Source organism: Brienomyrus brachyistius, chromosome 8 (genome assembly GCF_023856365.1).
Source record: "Brienomyrus brachyistius isolate T26 chromosome 8, BBRACH_0.4, whole genome shotgun sequence".
Classification (NCBI taxonomy): domain Eukaryota; kingdom Metazoa; phylum Chordata; class Actinopteri; order Osteoglossiformes; family Mormyridae; genus Brienomyrus; species Brienomyrus brachyistius.
The window spans coordinates 13,772,792-13,790,330 of NC_064540.1; positions in this window are offsets into that span (position 1 = coordinate 13,772,792).

A 17,539-nucleotide genomic window follows, 5' to 3' on the forward strand; every position below is an offset into this window, starting at 1 on the left:
TTTTTAACACTCATCTCATCATTTCACTATGGGCAAGACTATTGCAATGACTGTACAATGTAAGGAAATGACCTTTGGGGGTTAGAATCGCTCAGTCAGCATCATCGCGCCATTTCTGTTCATTTACAGTCATTTCCATGTCGCTTTGTGTTTAGAGCTATTTACGGGGCTCCACTGCCCCCCTGTAGATCTGGGGGTAGCTTGGCTTGCTTACATGTTGACAGGCATATCTCTTCAGGATCTACATTCATTTTCAGTTGCTTTACCTGTGATTGATTCAGAGTCATAGGAACTCAGACAATGTGTAACAAGACACACAGACATCCTAAAGTCAGCATCAATGCCATCTGTATCATGGTGTCATTTATGGTGATTTATCTTCGTGTAGTTTAAAGGGAAATCAGGATAAATGGCCTATCTAATTTTATATAACTAAAGATTAGAGGCAAATCTCACCAGGTACCTTAACGGCAGAATCCCTTCTGAGAATTTAGCCCCTTTTGCTGTAAACAAACGACTACCATGGAATTATCATGCACCAGTGTATACATGTGCACAAGGCATTTCGGAAAGGTCTGATTTGAGAAAAAATATCTAAATTGGATACATCCTGTCCAGCCCATTGGCTTGAGAATTTTTTTAAACACGTTCTGAAACCTTTCCTGCAAATGCGTATCAAGTTGACTGACGGGAAGCAGAGGATCGTTTCCCTTACGGAGCGGGAATCGAGGGGCACTTCTGGCATACACTCTCTATTCTGCACCAGACTGGCTTTGGCAATTGTTCTGTTTTGAGAATCTGCATGTATTTGTGGGACTGCTGTAAATTGTGGGGAGGGGAAAAAACTTTCTATTTTATTGCTGTTTATTGTATAAAATCAAAAAAGCAAGATTTCTACTGCATCACTTTCTATTATAAATATCTATGAGCCCTTGGATGTAAACCTTGCTGTTGACAAATCTGTGTGAGTTGTGATGCCGGACGATGATTGGGGGAGGGAAGGGGACGGTGCCCAAGCATTGGAGCAGGAAGGAGAAGGGACTTCGCTATAAAATGAAATCGAGCCTTCTTTGAATTTTATCTCTCCATACAATTCCCTGGCTGAGAGTTTGCTGCCTACATGTGAATTAACATACAGCAGCCAGAATATTTGCCCTTAACATATAAGCCTGGGCTCATACTACTTAATAGAATATAGGTTTACTTTTCGTTGAACAACAACTGTGTGTTTATTTTTCTTCATCGATTTGCAAACTGTCACTTGGAAAATCTGTTCAAGGCATCGACTTTGCCAATGTCATATGGATAACATCAATGAACACCATAAGGTACGGCCCCTAGCCTGCTAAGGTGGCCACCGGCACGTTCTGAAAGCAGTTTTATAGCCAGTCCCTTCCTTCCATGGGCATCAAGGAGTGGCTCCTTCTGCAAACGGTGGATAAGCGTTCTTGTGCTGTTTGTATGCTTATGCTACGTACCTCTTGTGGATGAAGTGGTGAGCAAGCGTCTGCATGGCCAGGATTATAACTGTAAATTTATTATGAAAAAACACATGCACATGATATACACTCTTCTGATCATGCTACATTGTCAAGATGCTATTGCCGTGAGGATCCATCTTAGCGGAAGATATTTTTTGTTGTTACATAGTTAACTCTTGACATGAAAATATTTTTATGAATTATCCACAGGCATCTGCACATCATAGGTCAGGGGATACTGTTCCACGCAGAAACCTTGTTTGGTCAAGATGCTTGCTTAAGGTCGTACATTGTAGTTGACTGATATTTGTGTTGTTCTACATAGCACGGCACTTGTTTCAAATCAATCAAGTCCTGCTTCTTATTCCATGGGCTGTAGTGGCAAATTTATTCTGCATATAAGGAACAGTAATGGACAGTGAGTATTTATGAACAGGCATCACCAAGCAGGGCTTTAATCGTTCCTTGAAATCTTGTCCCTTGACCGCCACTTTGGGAAAATTGCTATAAAAAATTCTGTTCAAACACTTCTCCTCCTGCTTCCCAGAATTCACCGTTGTTTGCTTGAGGGGAGTCATATGCACTTGTGAGGGTCTGAAGCTCGGTGACATTGAGTGGCTCTCTAGTGCCCCCTTTTTGTCAGACAGTGTTGTTGCCTTCATGAAGAGGAATTTCCCATGACTGTTAGATTTTGGATTTAAAGTGTATTTGTAGACAGATTTCTACTCTGTGGCTGTTTCTGCATCTAGAAGAGATTTTAATAATAATAAATAGAAAATTGTCAACTACATGCTTTATATCAAGCTGACAAAGCAATATTGATAGAATATAAGCGATAGCATGTAGTGCCTAGATCTGTTTTTTAAAGTATTTACCTGATTTAATGGTGTTACCATAATCTAGAGAGCCTATTGGTATTCTCAGAGACATGTAAATCTTGCTTAACTTTCTTCAGTCACGCTGTAATTTGTCAGCACCTTCTCAGAAGTAGTCAAAGGGATCAAATCACATCAAAGTTTTTGAAAATTTCTTTCTGCCATCTACTGTTTTCAGCGTGAAGGTAAAGAAAATGAAACATTTTTTGACTATTCGAGAACCTTGAGTCAAAGTTTTATTTATATTTAGGAACCTGCTTTGTAACCAAATTCAAGCATAAGAACTTTTTTCTGCATGTGGAAATGAGCCGGCCAGTGTGACCTCTTGTGCTTCAATGCAGTGTGCCTCTCTGGTCAGTGCCAACAAGAGAGATGCAAAGGCGCTTGGCCCCATGGTACCAGCTAACCACCTACCTCTTCTTGCTACACAGAGTTTAGCCTTCTCCACTGTACCTGCTCACAGTAGAGCTCCCGTGTGCAGTTATAAAACTGCCCTGTTTTTGAGTTCAGGGTCCTCTGCCCCTGGAAATCCCCACCATCCTCCTGTCCTCCTGACGTGAACAGTTGCTTAGCAAGGCTAATTTGCGATGATCAGAGAAAGGATGTGCTTGAGAGCCATGATATTTTCAAAGACACGCCCCAAAACACAAGCCCTATTCAATCAGGAGTCACCATTTCTTTTGTTTTTCCTGAGATTTGCACATACAAGGCAGTTTTTCTAGCCTATATGCAAAGAGTCTATGAAGGGCTGATTCCTTAAAGTTGATGGTCAGGTGTTTATTAAGAGCGGGAATAATTTTGGATTAGGCTATGTTTACTAGCAATGTAGTACAGGTTTGATTATACAGCTTAGCAGTGTGGGCTCGGATTGCTTTTCTGTGTTCTTTATGTTCATTTGGATTTACTAAGGCAAAATGAATAGGTTATTCATCAAACTACGCAAACACAAACACATGCATATTTAAATACACACACGCACACACATATATAAATATATACTTTTTGTATAAGCTGTTCCGAGCTACTAATGTATGGATGCAATGCATCGTGGGTTATCGAATATTACTCTGGAGTACTGTTCAATATAAAAGCCAATGATTTGTACTTTTGAAAATTTGTTAATGGCCAATAAAATAAATCTTCCTTGTCTATGCACTGTGCATTATCTCATCCTTTTATCTCTTTCCCTGATCACCAGTTGTGCTGACAGGCTTCTCCCATTGTTGTTCTGGAAGCGGTGGCCCCAGTGGACATGCATTTCCTCACATGGCTGCTGCTTCGGAAACTTCAGAAAAGGCACTTGAGTGACATGATGGATGGTCACCCCACTAGCCTGTGTCATTATCGGGCGGAAAAGGTGGCTAGGGATGTGAAACGTCGGCTGAACGAGGTTTGGAATGGGGTGAAATGGAGTCTGCCTGATAATCATACTGTGGTTTATCATGCCGTTGGGACAGCTCCCTCCACTGGGGGCCAAAGCCTTAGACAGGCAATGTGGGCCCACTGCAGGAGACCACAGCAGATTCTTTTCTTAATACATCTTTCTCAATGGATCCTTCCTCCATCTGTTTTCCATATTAATGACATGTTTGTAGAACTACAGTGTGTGAGCTTAACTGGGGCTTCTGTAAAATAGGAGTTTATTCCTGATGGTTTAAAATGCCACCATAACTTTCCCCCCACTTTCCCCCCTCCTCACAAGCGCCATGCTCCCCACAAAGGCTGGTGAGCTTGCTTCCTGTCTCCAACATTCCATTGCTGGCACACCGTGGGAGGCTTTCCTGTACACACTCCATTTGAATGCAATGTAACATGAGAGCGATGGCATTCTCTCAGCAGCTAAAACATATCAAAATATTTTTCATTTTTCACAATGTCTGCTTTATAGGTCTACACCCTATATGTTCCATAGACTTTCTGTTTTTTGCTGACATGAGTTAGTCCCTCCTGGAGACTCTTTATTTGACAGCCCCAGATATGTCATGTTAGCCTTTGATATGCTAGTGTAAGGAACACATTCGAATACAGAGATTTTGTGGCAAACAGACAGACGAAGGGCTAGCGAAATCAAAGTTGCACGGGCAGGGTTGGGATCCGGGAAAACAGTGGAGTGGAGATGGAGTACAGTGTCGTGGTTGGGGTGACAAGACACGGGGTTCAGTAGCCGGGGAATCTGTACAGGAAGGTTGATGGGGCAAACACAGGACTCATGAGGAGGAAGACAGAGAAGAGGAAGGGCAGGAGGGGAGTGAAACTGGGCTGGCGGGAAGATCGGGCAGGGCAAGCAGGGTGGACCAGAGCTGGATGAAAGACAGGAATCAGAATACTCAAGACGTCTCATATGCATGCAATAATACTTCACACTGAACTGGAGTTAGTGCAGGGATTAAATCCAACGCAATAGAGTGGTACTAAGTGAAGACAGCTGTATCTAAACATTCGCCCAAGGGCAGGGGGGCATGACAGCTAGCAGGAAATAAGTCGTCATGAGGCTCAATTTTGTGAATTTGCTGTGGTCTTTGTTAATGCCTTTGAAAATATCATGCATTAATGTTCAGAACTTTCACCTAAATTTACAGCTTTTATTTCTAAGGTTTATTGTCAAAAAACTACATATAGTAATTTCTTGCTAATGGTAAGTCATCAGGTGAAGGCCTTGAGGTAATAAGAATATGGATTGTTTGGCTAAATGACCTTTGTATATGGTTCAGAAAATGGCAAGAAATGGCAAAAAACTTTTTGTTTTATGGGTTGTGAAAAACACTTATGTCAGGAATGGATTATTGCAGAAAGAAATTAAGTTTATTCTGAGGACTCTAACAAATCCGACAATACAGAGACTGAGACAGACCCCAGGAAGACACCCGGCCTGTCCTCCCGTCTGTCTCTCTGCTTCTTTCTCCTCTTGCCTGCAAGTGCCGTGGTGGCTTTTGTGAGGTTCAAGTTTCTTCTCACATCCTCCGCGAGGTGCAGATCCTCAGAAGGGACCGTTTGAGGGCTCTGGCAGCTAGGTCCTCCTTTACTTCCAGCTGCTGGAGCCAGTAGATCACCTCGTACACCAAATCGAGGTACTCGTCTTTGGTGAGGCGAGGTCTTTTTTTCGGGAGTCCAGTCATTCTGTTATGGTCGAATGGCAGGGAATGGGGAAAACATGAGCGGTAGTCACCAAACAAGGGATTTAATTGAAGAAGATACACGCAGAACATATCACAACTTTAATGACCGGACTGGGACAACATACTCAAATGTGGACTTAACCCTCTGGAGTGGACAGCATTGTCGGCGATGCCACGTATCTTTCTCGTATATTTCAGTTCATAACTCTCTGAAATCTTATTATAGAAACATGGAAAAAAGTGCTGACTAAATCCGTAATCTGTCTTGTTTTCAAAACGTCAGTTGTGGGAAGTATTAAAAGTTTTTAAAATTAGGTTAAATCGGCAAAAAATTAAATGTCACCTTTCTTTGTTTTACCTGCATCGGGGGTGTGTAGTGCCGCCCATACCTGAAAATCGCTATTCGTATTCTAAATAGCCAAATTTCCGTGTATTCAAATCGCATTCGCATGGTAATTTGATGAACAATGCAACGGTGAAACACGTTACACAACTGAGCCGATGGTTCTCTCTCTCTCGCTGCAGGATTGTGGGTAATCGTCTCCCATGCTCGGTCTCAGTCAGTGTGCCTCACTGGTATAGCCAAAACTTAGTAGAAAAGCACCACCCAAATAAGGGCGTAGCAGTGCAAGCGGTGAATCTGTTTAACGTCAATGCAATGTCCACATTTCTGCGATACCGAAAAGGAGACAAAAGCGGCTGTCATTGAATAGGTTCCTTGTTAAATTCGCACAAAAAGAAAAAGATTCCAATGAGCCAACAGACAGCAGTGATTCCATTAGTTATAGTGAAGTGCCTTTAAAGATGGACACAAATGTAAGGCTGGCTTGAGTGTAACTTCCGTTTTGCCTTTCCTTCTGATCCAGACTCTTCATCTAGCCTGATCTTGTGTTGCTTTGTTATATATGACAATTGAGAAACTGCAATGTGTTAATTGCCACCTTTGGGTTTAGAAGATCCATCAGTATCGTGCTGATAGTTAGTTGTGGGGTTTGAACCTGGGGTCGGTGACGTCCCAGGGGTCTGTAGGGGGTATGTGAATGAGCTTCAGGTGACTTGCAAACATGTTTCATAAATTGTGGAGCATGTTTTATAAATAGACGAAATTCCAGCAACATTATCCAATTCAGATACAAAAATACTAGTGGGGGCCACCCACAAAGAGACGTAGTAAAGTCAGTTTCCTCATGTGTAGTTCTTAGTTATGTATTCATGCATAGAAGGTTTATTTTCATTCGGGGGTCCCTGGTTGAAAAACGGTTGAAAATCCCTGCTATAGACCATTGCTTAGGGACAGACCCCCTTCTCTCCTACTTTTTCAGTCTGAGGCTGGAGCTTTTTCCAGCAAAGATAGAGCAAAAGGCACAATATGTCATGGAAATATTTTCCTCTTAGTATCCAGGCTTTGAGATATTTTAGGCCATAATTTATTTCACAGTTCTCTGGCCTGTACCTTACTGGATAATGTCCATTTTAAATAATTAGCTCCAGTAAAACCCTTTTATTAATGGTAATGCTTATTTGCATTGTGACAGATAGCCTCATTAGGTCTGCCACCAGCATGCACCATGCGTGATATGAGGCAGCTGTGTTTAATAAGCGTTACAGGAAGTAATGTAAAGAGCAGCATTTCCCAACAAACAGGCTCTGCTGTGAACCTCAGGCAAGGGATATATGTGCATCTTTGTGCACACACATATATAAGTGTGTCTGTGACTGATGTGTATGAAGCAAAGACCATGGGGTTCGCTGACACAGCACCTGGTGGTCTGTCTGAGACTGCAGACAAATGCAGAGGCTGGAAGCACATAGGCACCCCTGCAGCAAAGGGGCTGTTATCTGAATGCGCATTGGCAGGTTTATAAAGTAAGAAACAGCGCTTTCTGTTTTCACTATAGGAGGGGGTGGTGTGTCTCTTACGTTTTTTTCATGTTTTATGGGTATAAATGCAATTCCCATCACTGTGGCGGGTGTTGGAGAATGCGCGTCATGATATGAACACTCTTCTGTGGACGTTTGTGTGTGAACACATAAAGCCTGCATGTTTATCTCACGCAGCGTATAATGGGAACCAGAGCTCAACTCCTTAGGTGAACAATATGACGAATACCAAGCTGAGTGCTCTCGCAACTTGTGGCTGTTTCAAATCCCTAGATTAAGAGAGAAGTCTGGCAGATATCGCTTTAGCAACCGGGAAAGCGACAAAGAGAGGATTTAAGATGGAATGGAAAAACAGTGTATTAATATAGAAAAAACAGCTCTTTCTTTGGCAGGAACATTTCCACAGGTCCAGATAAGTCCAAAACAAACCCATATGTATGACAAACCTATTAAAAAGTCCTGGACTGATTTTGTAAAGGAAAACATTTTGTCTGTCGAAGAGTAAAAACAAAAGATTTTGAAATTGGGGGTATCTGGCAGAAATATGGAGTGGGTGACTGACGGGGGCCTGCAGAAACAGCAGGATGCCTCCCATTTATTCAAGCTTAGTTCCTGTCTGGTTCAAACCATCCCCAATGACCAATTCCATACAAGTGAAATACAAGTCTTGTCATGCTGCTCCTCTGGGTTATAGCACCCCCTAGCAGATAGATAGTAAAATGCTCCCCAGTGAGTCTGGGAAAGGGGACTCCTTGGAGAAAATTTACGGATAAGCGGGTTTCCATGCTTGTGTTCTTCCCTTTAAGGGTGCAGCCATTCTGAGATAGTCAGTATAAAGACCTGGTGATTTTAAGCACATCAGGGGAATTGTGTCCTGTAGTAAGAGGGTCAGGCAGGGCGGAATATCACAAGAGAAATACGTTTCTACAGATGGACTCACTGTCAAACATTGTGTCCCTTGTGAGTCTTCTTTATCTGTTCCAATCTACACTTTTGTGGGAAATGTTTTTCCTTATGCCGGAGGTTAGTGGTCTTACAGAGAAGAGAAGGGTACATTTTTAAGCTGGCAACACTAAGAGATGATGGTCGAAAATTTATGCTTTCTGTTCTTTTTTCCTAATAGGTACATGCTGATTAATCACATTATGGTTGCTGGAGAGGAACTCTGGATGTACCCTTCAGTACTTCATCATTGTCCAGCAGGGATTTACTCGGGGGTGGGGGAATGTTTGGGTCAGTTCCCTCTTCAGTGCCGTTGCCAGTCTGGCTCTGAAAAGAGAATTTATTTGTGACTGATGTTCTATAAATAAAACAGGGTTTTTAGCTCACAGTGGGAAATGATGAAGAACCAACAGCCACAATAACAGGTTCTGAGTTTTCTCGAATCCTGTGTTAGATTTAGGTGACAGTTGCTATAGCCGGTCCTGACCCAGAAAGAGCCCTCTGTATCCCCAGAATCACTCAGTTCCTGTTTCCAGGCTGTAAGATGACTCAGAAGAAACCTCCATGTGTCCAGATGCAAGATAGATTTCTCTAGGGGCTCAGTGTACAAATAATCATTTTAAGATCGGCCTTCCTCATCATTTTGGACAACTGCATGAGAAGAAATCAAAAGTCCTGCCAAAAATTCATGGGTCTGGAAGTTTGTTCTCCATCTCAAAGCAGGTTTTGGGTCCTGCTCTTCCTCCAGCTTGCCAATCATTTCACTGTCTCCATGTCCACAGCTGAGTGATGTAAGCTGACTTGCTGGTAACCAAATCACATGCCGTTTTGCTCTCCAGCTGACACCCATATAATCCAAATGGACGCGAAGGTGTGAAAAATCAAATTGATTTGTGTAGCTTCACATTCTATCCAAAGCTTGCAGTAAAATTAGACCAGAGGAGTGTTCACCTTGCTACGATGAGCTTGGATGACTACATAAAATCTATCTTATAATCCTGCCAACATTCTTCCAAGATAGTGGGAAAATATCTGGTCTGTTTTACGAAAAGCACACGCATTTTTCTCAAGGTAGATGTTTCGACAAGACTGGCCTTATATTTCTCAGTTTGACAAATGCTATAACAGCCATGGAATAATGTCCATCTGTCAGTCCAAAATCACTCTTACACATGAAAGCTAATCAATCATCACTTTCATATTACCTTTTACAGTTGCGGTAATTTGTATGACTTGGCTATTTTTTCACGGTTTGACCTATAAGAAAACGATACATACTAAAAAGTTGCTTGCGTAGTGAAATGTTTTTGTAAGTACTTACAAAAACATTTCGGTTCCTCAAGCCTTCTTGCCAGTGATCCTGAGTTTTTCTCAGACTTGTTTATACTGCATATCAATCCATTTAACAGCACTTCAAAGGAATAACTGCAAACATAAAACTGGCACTGGTCACAAAACAGTTGTGAAGAACAGGTAATGATGGCCTCCAAATGCTTTCAGCACTTTTTGCTGCATTGTGCAATTTGGAAACATTGCAGAGTTACTCAACAGCACATTCACTGCCTGGCCAAAAAAAAAAGTCGTATTCTTTAATATTTTTTTGGACTGCCTTTAGTTTTGATTATTATGCACATTCAATGCATTGTTTCCATTTGCTTATGCAACGTCTGGACATTTTTTTAATCCAAATTTGCATAAATTTCTCGTCAAGATCATGTATTGATGAAAGGTTAGTTGATCCACTCTGTAAAGCCTCCTTCAGCACATATCAAAGACTTTCAATGGGGTTAAGGTCAAGACTCTGTAGTGGCCAGTTCATGTGTGAAAATGATTCGTCATGCTCCCCGAACCATTCTTTGACAATTCAAGCCCAATGAATCTTGACATTATACCCCTGCCAACAAGAAAGAGAAAATCCATTGATGGGATAACCTGGCCAATCAGTAGATTCAGGTGCTAGCTGGAAAACCTTTATTACTGCATAGCATTGCTCAGCTGTAATAATGATCCAATCATCCATCCATCGAACCCGGGTCCCAGAGATGTGAGGCAACAGTGCTAACCACTGCACCACCATGCCGCCCCATGATCCAATCATTGGTTCTTAAATACTTGCTCATTTCAATTCTAACGGTGACCTTTTATTGGCCAGGCAGTGTACATTGGAACAATTACCTGTTTGTTTTCAGTTTGTTACTCAACTTTTCCCCAGATATATCAGAAAATAAACATAGTCCACTTCTAATCAACAAATACACTGAAATATAGTCAAGCACCACTCACAAATAACAGATGAAGTAATTTTCCTGCTGTGTATGTAGCCATATATGTAACAGATAAACCCAGACCATAGAAAGTGTGAGAGGCACGGGCTGGAAAACATTAACAGTGACGTTACGCATACCAGCACACAGTTACATGATAATTATCCAAAACAGACAGAGTGATTTATTTACATGCTGAATGATTTTTCCAGTGAAGAAAAATACTTTCTCTCTGGCATATCTAATGTATAAGAACCATAAATGTGCATCACACTTGTCTGGCTGCTCTGATTCCGTGCAGTTCTATAAAAAACTCCATATATTCTTCATATGGGGATATAAATACAGCAAAGCAGTTTAATGCAGTGAATGTCAGTCCATCACTGTAAAGCAGTGGATTTGCCACAATGAGGATGCCACCATTCTCCCGATGCTCAGCCTTCACCTTTTTGTATCTAGACTCTGTCCAGAAAGTAACTGGACATATTTCACCAGGTTAATTATCCCAGGGCTAATCTTTCTCATCACTTCCATTTCCGGCACTGGAACATAAAGTGATGTATGTAAACCCAGAGGAAACAACACACTGAGTTCATATATGCAAACAGGGGCAGCACCTGAGCCCCAACCTTGGAAGCCTAAGAAAACGGTGCTGTGGTCTGGACCACCCTCTTACAACAGTGACTTTAAATCCCAGAAGAAAGTCAAAGACTCAAGTTCAGATTCCCAGAGTGGAACCTTGCAAACTCGGACCCGTGATCACATTGAACAGTCGCAGAGAGGCGTGGTAGATTAAGAGCCTCTGTAATAGCTTATTGAGGATTCCTCACCATGTACCCCTTCTTTACAGATAACTGAAGGATCCGGTGTAACATCCACAATGACTTGTCATCAGTTTCAAGTTGAGTCTTGTATGCAGGACCATCCCTAACTCTTTCTACTATGCAGTGCATTTTCTCCTAGTCGGTTTCTCCAGACCAAGGTTCCTTAGAAGGACTCTGTCTCCTGATTGGAAATAATACCACTTCCCTTCAACCAATGACATCTGGCTGTTTGTAGGCTTCTTGCATCATCCCGGCCTACTTTTGCGCAATAGCTTGACGAGCCGGAATCTCATTGTCAGGCTTGAGGCAACTGCCGCGATCTTCCATAAAACAGAACAAATGGGGAGTATCCTGTGCCTCCTGCAATTATAGGCATGAACCAACTGAGGCAAATCTTCTTTCCAATCAGCCTTCTTTTCTTCTTGTAGCATACGGAGCACTTGCAACAATTCGCGAATCAATCTTTCAACAGGATTCCCCTGTGGGTGGTTAGGTGTCGTATATGAATAAGAGGTACCTGCGCGCTACTGAAGATGCTGGGAGAGCCTGATTTCAGATTTGTGATCTGATTTGCCAGATTTTCAATGCTATATGGACGTCTATTTTCGCTCATGTAACAGTGTGAACCACGCTCCCAAACGTAACATACCCACTCTGAAGCCCAATGGATCGGCACAGCCGGAACTCCAACAATATCATTTGTTGACTGAGAAACAAAATAATTACACTTTTCTTGTTACAATCAGGTCTGTGGCAGAAGGGAAACACACATAAATGCTGCTATCGCACTTTTTTAATTACAAAGCAGCATTTATTCATCTTTTTATTGTCGTTTACACACTTGTCATTATTCAAATTTAAAAATTTCATTCAAAAATATACTGCGTCATTCACAGCGTTAGCCTACTAGACTATAAGCAAATTTACAGCTTATTTGAATTTGCAGTTATCCTATCATAAACTGATTTATTTTTATCGTATTTACTCAGTGAAAACTATCCCACATCACAAGGTTGAAGCTTCTCCGTCAGTATAAACATAGTCCAACCATGAGCATTTTCATAATGACTGCTGGATTATTGTATCGTTATCATATGAACAGTGCTCTTTGCAAATGGGAGGGTGATTATAGTGCTTATTCCTGACTCAGTGACTGTTATTCTTTATTCCCCTCAGAAATCTCTAAAATATTTAGTTGGTATCTATATATCAGAGATTTTCACGAGTCACAAAGTTAAAGTAGGCCTACAAGTAAAGTCTCACGTCTCCCTTGTGGTCACAGTTGGACATGACTATTTATCAAAAATGTTGCCATCTATTTGTTTTTTTCTATTAGTAACTGATGCAACTAAATGGAAATCGCCACTTGGACAGTACATGTTTCATAGTTCCTTAGGCTAATATATATTTTTTTCAAAGTAATAGCTATTTCAAATTCCTTTGGGCCAATAAAATTTTGAAAGAAACTTACAAATGAGGAAACCGTGGCGCTGGACCGTATATTTATGCGCAAATTGCTGCGCCAAAACACGCCAAACTGCTCTGCAGCCACGCCAAACCATGCCGAACCCCGCCCCCAACTCCGTTAAAGTGATCCGATTGGCTAATGAAGAGTATAACCCTGTTTTTCGTGATGCGGAAGTAAATGTGTGATAAACTAAGTTGCAATCAGTTTTACACATCGTTCTAAAGCAAAAACTCAATTTAATGGATAAGTCGATTTGAATCGAGCTCGCGTGTATGAGCAATTAAATGATTATGCAAGTAACACCGCAAACTCCATGTTAAGATGTTAAATTAATGTGCTGTCTTTATGGGAGAGTGGTCAATGATATTACTATTCAGTCGAATTATTTCCTGGCGTTATGTTTTAACTTGATTACAAACCGTTACTTCTAATTTAAAATAAAACTCGGAATAACAGTTGGCGATTTGTCAGATCGTGTGTGTAATTAGTATGCATGTGTAGAGTCGTAAAGACTATTATTGTTAACGAGTCGCTATCGACGAGTTTCAGCTGAGTTAAAATAAAAAAAAAAGCAAATAAATAAGTCCAGTCGGAAGTCAATTTAAGAGCGACTAAAGTGTGACCCCAGGCCTAGTCGCAAACCCGAATCCCCATTTCTGCCATATATGATGGTTTGGTGAAATTTTGTTTTTATCCTGCATGCAATATTTCCAGCTTAAGGTTAAAAAAATTTAATGTCAAAATTACAGCCTGAGCACATAAAATCAGACATCTATTGGCATCTTAAGCATCATTACCTTCAGAGTAACCTCATATCTCATCAAGATATGGAGAAAAGCACTCATCATGAAAATCCTCCAGAACTGTCTCCATGCTACTCTGGAATGCAGCTGGGGCATTAGTAAGGCTACATTGTATTCATATTCTCTCCTACAAACCCCAGGGAGTGCTGAAGGCTGTGACATGTCAAGACCTTTCATCAGCAAAGCCTGGATGATAAGCACTGCCCTGGTCTAGAATGGAGAACCAAGTGATTTCCCCCAAGTTGTCCAGTAGATCCTGTATTCAAGAGAGTTGATGCTGATCTGGAGTGGTCTTGCGATTTAAGTTGACACACAGCTATAGAGTTATTTTTCGAACATAGACAACTGATGAAGTGTTATGAGGTGGATTTATTAATTCAGCCTCTTTCGAGAAAGTTTTGGACAGTGGTTTAGGAATTCAATTGTATGGTGTTGAACTGGAATTTCATCTCTGAGATTGAAAATTTAGTATGCAACTTATATCTCCAGAAAGTGCACACCAGTCCTCTGTCTTACATTTCCTTACAAGTAAGGTACAAGTAAGACATACCTTTTCAATTCAGGATCTGCATTTTGTGAAACAGATCTATCACGTCCTCGTGAGCAGATGCTGGAGGCTCCTGCAGAACTGCAGGGTCTACAGAAGTGCCCAGTTTGTGAATTCTGACCACAGACTTGTTGTTGCTACTCTGAAGATTCAGCTTGGATCCAGAAGGCTGCCACCAGCTAGGAGAATGAGGCTGGACTTAGCCAGACTCCAAGATCAAGCTGTTTCAGTTGAGTTTTCATGCAGTTTGTATGAGGAACTTGCAGACTTGGGTGTGACTGCTGACTCTGATGTCGGAGGTCTTCTGCCATAAGACCCTGAAGGTTACCGAGGGTTGTGTTGGTGAAGAAAGATTTACTGATCTTGACTTTGCCAACGATGCTGTGATCTTAATGGAGTCAATGGAGACTCTGATCAGGGCTCTTGAGAGACTGAGTGAGGAGTCTGAGTGACTGGGATTGCGTGTGTCCTGGATAAAGACCAAGATCCAGGCATTTAATGACTTCTTAGGCACAGCCATCAGCAGTGTGTCTGTCTGCGGGGAGAATGTCGACCTTGTCAAGAGATTTACCTACATAGGAAGTGACATTCATGTCTCTGGTGACTCTTCCTATTAGATCAGCAGATGGACTGGAAGAGCATTGGGGGTCATGAGGTTGCTGGAAAGGGGTGTGTGGCTCTCCCGTCTTTAGAGTCCTGGTGCTCCCTGTCTTGCTGTATGCCTGTCAGACATGGACGCTATCTACTGGTCATCCGGCTTGCAGGATTCTCATTGCTGAGAACCCAAGTGGCTCGACCAGGCTAACGGGACACTCACGTAACACCTGGCTGTGTCAGATCGATGGCCATATCCGGAGGATGTGACTGGACCGTGTATCTGCCTGCTTCCAGACCTGAACTGGCCTAAGATCAGAGTTTTGGGAAGGTTTATAACAAACACAAAATGTTATCCTGATATAGCCATTCCAAAACCAGCTTTGATGTATGTTTAGGGTCATTGTCCTTTTGGAACATTCACATTCAAGTTTCAGCCTTCTAATAATAATAGCTAATGATTTGAAGTCATGTTGAAGAATTGGCCCATGCGGACCAAGCTCTGACACCGGTCATACAGGGACCGAACAGCACTTATAAGGAAACCCGGCACCCCATACTCCCGGAGCACTCCCCAAAGGACTCCCTGAGGGACATGGTCAAATGCCTTCTCCAAGTCCACGAAACACCTGTAGAATGGTTGGGAAAACTCCCATTAACCCTCCAAGACCCTGCTGAGAGTATAGAGCTGGTCCACTGTTCCACAGCCTGGGTGAAAACCACACTACTCCTCCTGAATCCGAGGTTCGACAATCCGGCGGACCCTCCTCTCCAGAACCCCCGAATAGACCTTACCAGGAAGGCTGAGGAGTGTGATCCCCCTATAGTTGGAGCACACCCTCTGGTCCCCCTTCTTAAAGAGGGGGACAACCACCCTTGTCTGCCAGTCTAGAAGCACTACCCCTGATGTGCACACGATGCTGCAGATGCTTGTCAACCAGGACAGTCCCACAGCATCCAGAGCCTTAAGGAACTCTGGGCAGACCTCATCCACCCCTGCGGCGTGGCCACTTAGGAGCTTTTTAACCACCTCATCGACTTACACCCCAGAGAATCCACCCCCCAGTCCCCAGACTCTCCTTCCTCATTGGAAGATGTGTTGGTGAGGAGGGATTGAGGAGGTCTCCCTCTGAAGTACTCCCCTCACCGACCCAAAATGTCCCGAGTTGAGGTCAGCAGCGCCCCATCCCCACCATAAACAGTATTGATGCTGCACCACTTTCCTGCCCTGAGCCGCCGGATGGTGGACCAGAATCTCCTCGAAGCCGTTTTCCATGGCCTCGCCAAACTCCTCCCACACCTGAGTATTTGCGTTGGTGACCGCCAAAGTCGTATTCCACTTAGCCCGCCGGTAGCTGTCACCTGCCTCTGGAGTCCCACAGGCTAAAAAGGCTTGATAGGACTCCTTCTTCAGCTTGACGGCATCCCTCACCACCGGTGTCCACCAGCACGTTCGGGGATTGCTGCTGCAATAGGCACCGACCACCTTACGGCCACAGCTCTGGTCAGCCGCCTCCACAATGGAGGCATGGAACATAGCCCTTTCGGAGTCAATGTCCCCCCCCCTCTACCCCAGGACATGGGAGAAGTTCTGCCGGAGGTATGAGCTGAACATCCTCCTGACAAGGGACTCTGCCAGACATTCCCAACAGACCCTCACTATATGCTTGGGCCTGCCAGACCTGGCCAACTTCCTCCCCCACGAGTGGAGCCAACCCACTACCCTGTGGTGACTCACCTCAAGCTTACAGGACTTTACAGCATCTGCTGTTAATATCTTGGTGTCAGACACTACAGAACACCTTCAGAGGTTGTGTGGAGTCCATGCCTTAATGGGTCCAAGCAATTTTGGTGACATGAGGGGGACCTACACAGTATTAGTGTCCCACCTAGTAGATATGCTGGTTAAAATCAGGTGTCAGAACCTCAGACATCATTTCTTCAGTAATCTGTTACATAGTTTGTTCATTATTTCTATTTTATTTAGTCACTTGCAATTTTAAATTGCTTCTTTTTCTTAGGTTTTGTTTGCTGGCAGTCATGGCAGCTAACTCCCTTTAGGTGGCGCTGTGAGAAATGTGCTCCTGTAAAGTATTACAAGCCAAACAAATACAGGGGCCTTTTCACTTGCAGACCATTTGTGGACCAGACTGAAGCTGACAAAGTACTGCGTGGTCTGGCACAGAGCCATTTCTTCATTAAAACCTTAATCAAACATGTGTTTGGCTTTGCCCACAGCCCCCTTTTAATGTATAGTGGAGCCGTTACTCTTGGCAGCTAGATCATGTGACCACCTGTTGGTAGTTGGAACAAAAGCCTCAGGGTTACAAGCTGTTTATGCAGAGACTCAAACCTAATCCCCTTCACTCTACTTTGATTGACTTTTAGCCTCCCCAGGGTCAATTCAAAATGACATCTGCAAAGCATGGGAACAAAGGAAGCTTCCGGCCCAGAAAATAACACAACACCTTAGTGATCCCGTACCAGCTGACCAGAGCACCAATCTGCAGGGCTGTAGCTCCGCAGGTCATGCCTCTGTGCCTGTAGCTCACAAGGCATAACACTGCATTACCAATGGGAAGGTTGTGGGTTCAAATGTGCGACAGCAAGTATAACTCTTTTTTTTTTTAATAATAATGTCACCTTTAAAGCTACTGAATGCCTCTTTTTTTAACCGCTGGCCATCTGACCCTCTAAAAGTCTTTGCACAACCCTGCTGACCACCTACATACACTACATGCAGG